The sequence below is a fragment of the Dromiciops gliroides genome, chromosome 4 (assembly GCF_019393635.1).
Source record: "Dromiciops gliroides isolate mDroGli1 chromosome 4, mDroGli1.pri, whole genome shotgun sequence".
NCBI classification, from domain to species: domain Eukaryota; kingdom Metazoa; phylum Chordata; class Mammalia; order Microbiotheria; family Microbiotheriidae; genus Dromiciops; species Dromiciops gliroides.
Genome location: NC_057864.1, coordinates 403173490 through 403176944, shown reverse-complemented (window position 1 = coordinate 403176944; position 3455 = coordinate 403173490).

The following is a 3455-nucleotide window of genomic DNA, read 5'->3' as shown; positions in this document are numbered from 1 at the left end:
TTTTTGTACAAACTAGATTCTCTATTTTTTGCCATCCATTCCTACAAACTGCCTTCTTCTTTATTTGGATTGAATTGTATCTTTTTCTTTTCTTTTTTTCTTGGGTGGGGCAGGGCAGGGCAATGAGGATTAAGTGACTTGCCACATAGCTAGTAAGCATCAAGTGTCTGAGGTCAAATTTGAACTCAGGTCCTCCCAAATCCAGGGCCAGTGCTTTATCCACTTCACCACCTAGCTATCCCCTGACTAAGAATTCTGTGAAAGTTTTAGATGTATGGACTTGCATGTGAGCATGCCCAAATAAGCATGAACACAACCCAAAAAAGTCAGTTGACACTGATTGATGATGCATGGGAGATAAAATGGAAAACTGATTACATCAATCAAAAAAACATTTATTAAGCACCTACTATACAACCAGGCCCTCTGTTAAGCACTGAGGATGGATTATGGTATGGTAAGTATAAAGATAGCTCTGCTTGGGTGTGGCATGGATAGATATCTCATCTGAGTCTGACCCTGCCTTTCTCCAAAGGACCCTGTAATTATTACCTTAATAAAGAATAAGGGATAGCTAGGTGGTGCAGTGGATAAAGTGCCTGCCCTGGATTCAGGAGGACCTGATTTCAAATCTGGCCTCAGACACTTGACACTTACTAGCTGTGTGACCCTGGGCAAGTCACTTAACCCTCATTGCCTCTCCCCCCAAAAAATAAAAAAAGAATAAAAGGAGGGTTTTGTCTGCACTGCTAGCAGCCTACTTGGAGAGGGGCAGGCAGAGTCTAGGACCACTCCCAGTCTCCTGTTTTGAAGAAGGATACTGAGCTAAAACAATAATAGGTTCAGAGGAAAAGCTACTTTCTCATTGCTTTCACAGAGAGTGATAATTGACTGTACCCAGCATAGCTTCCTCCTACTAAACAATAGTTAAACAAAAGACCACCAAGAATAGGTAGTACACTTTTTTTTAAATCAAAGTAAATAGTAAACAATAATTGGGGAAATTCTACAGTTTAGAATAGACCAAAGTATACACAAGAATAAAGGAGATCTTTAGCTGGGAGTGAAAATCTTAGGTCATCAAAGAGAGAGAAAAAATCTATGTCACCAAAGGTAGGCCAGTCTTAGAAGTCTCTGGAGTTATCATTTGAAATCAAGGGACACACTGGGGGCCAGTTGCCCACAAATCTGCATCTCCAAAGTCTTCTGGTAGCCTTTCACAAATTTGTACTTGTCTCTCATAGTGACTCTCTCAAAGTTCTTGAGCCGTCTCTGAAGAAGTCACTTCTCCACTCATGCAGGTTCAAAATGTTGAAACTTGTTTTTCTTTGAGCCAGGAAGGAGTTACTTTCTTTATAGGCTCAGTGCATAGAGCACCATCCCTGGCATAGGAAGATTCCTCTTTCTGAGTTCAAATCTGGCCTTAGACACTTCTTGACTTTGTCACCCTGGACAAGTCACTTAACCCTGTTTGCCTCACTTTCTTCATTTGCAAAATGAGCTGGAGAAGAAAATGGCAAATCATTACATTATCTTTGCCAAGAAAATCCCAAATGGGGTCACGAAGAGTTGGAAATGACTGCAACAACAAAAATAGGTAAATTGCACATAGTTTTGTAGGACTCTCTCTCAGAAGAAAAATTAAAATGTGTGGGTAGGAAGAGATGTTACACATAATCGGTTTAATTAGTGTGGGTTGAACTTTGAAAAACTTTAGAACTCTGATTAATGCAATAACCAATCACAATTCTAAAGAACTAAGAATGGAACATGTTACCTACCTCCTGAATGAGAGGGTGACAAATTCAAGGTGCAGAAGGAGACTTACATTTTTGGATACCGCCAATGTGGGAAATTATTTTGTTTGAGTACATATATTTGTTTTGTTTTATTACATATATTTGTCACAAGCGTTTTCATTCTCTTTTTCAACTGGACATAGTAGGTTGGAATGTTGGGAGAAAGGAAGATAGGAAGAGAATATTTGCCAACAACAAAAAGAACAAATGGACCCTAAAGCCCTTTTAAAAAATGAACAGGGTGGGCAGCTAGGTGGCACAGTGAATAGAGCACCGGCCCTGGAGTCAGGAGGATCTGAGTTCAAATCCAGCCTCAGACACTTAACACTTACTAGCTGTGTGACCCTGGGTAAGTCACTTAACTCCAATTGCCTCACTGAAAAAAAAAAAAAGCAAGCAAAAAACGAACAGAAGAAAAGCCAGAAGGAAACATTAAAAGAATACCATTGAAAGCTATACATTGAATTTATTATTTACTTAAAAGGAAAAGCAAGCTACATCTAATAGCAGCTCATGATTTCATGCACAATCATCTTTTTCTATTCTACTTTGTAGATAAAATATAGAAATTCTGATAGCATTTAACGCTTGTTAAGTCCAGGAATAAATAGGAGTAAAATGACCAAAATAATACTTGGCAAAAATCCAGTGTTTGTTGAATTAAGTTGGAAAAGATTCTATGAATAGGCACAAATGCAGAAGACTGGGTTTTTTGTTTATCCGTTGCAAGGAGCTGTTGCCTTTCAAGTCTATCTCCCACAGTCACACTGAAGATTCTAACCTAAGTATTGACAGCATTGTTGATTTATGATTTCAATAACAGTTGCATGTTATCATCTATAAAGCATAATTATCACCTAGGTCAAAATCATCAACATATATATTATTTTACAAGCTATGGAAAATCATGGATAAGAATGAGGCACATTAAAATGGAAAGATTAGTAGAAGTGCTCCTGCCATTGAAATCATAGATGCAGTAAAGCATCGTTACAATTTTATAACATGATGCCATGATGCTATAGACATCAATCTTGTGCCTATGGAAAAGCTTTGTAGGTAATGATAAAATATCAGAATTGCCAAAGCATTTGATGAATACTTTATGGACAAGTAAAACTTGCACACACCCAATTGAAAAGATTTATTCTGTTATTCACCATGGTAGATGAGAAAATGCTGAGCTTCCCCACCTTTCCTCACACAGAACCATGGAATCTTATAGTTAGGGGCCTCAGGGACCATCTAGTTTAACCCATACCTGAAAAGAATCACCTTTACTGCATACCTAACAAGTGGTCCTTTAGCCTATGCCTAAAGAACTCCAGGGGTACCTCCCAAGGCAAGGCTCATTGTTTGGGTTTTCATGGCTCAGAGTGAGTGTAAACAGCAATTGTTTCTGTTTTGACCAGATACTCTGAGGGTCTTCCCTTCCCTGGTTGATTCTTTTTGGTGGGTTTTTTTTTTCTTTTGGCTTTGAATAGAATTTTATTTTCCAAAATATATGTAAAAACAAATTTTAACACCAATTTTTAAAAACTTTGTGTTCCAGCTTCTCTTCCTCCCTCCATTCCCACTCCCCACCCACAAGAAATCAAGCAATTCAAAATAAGTTGATTCTTTTATTTTTTTTTTAGTGAGGCAATTGGGGTTAAG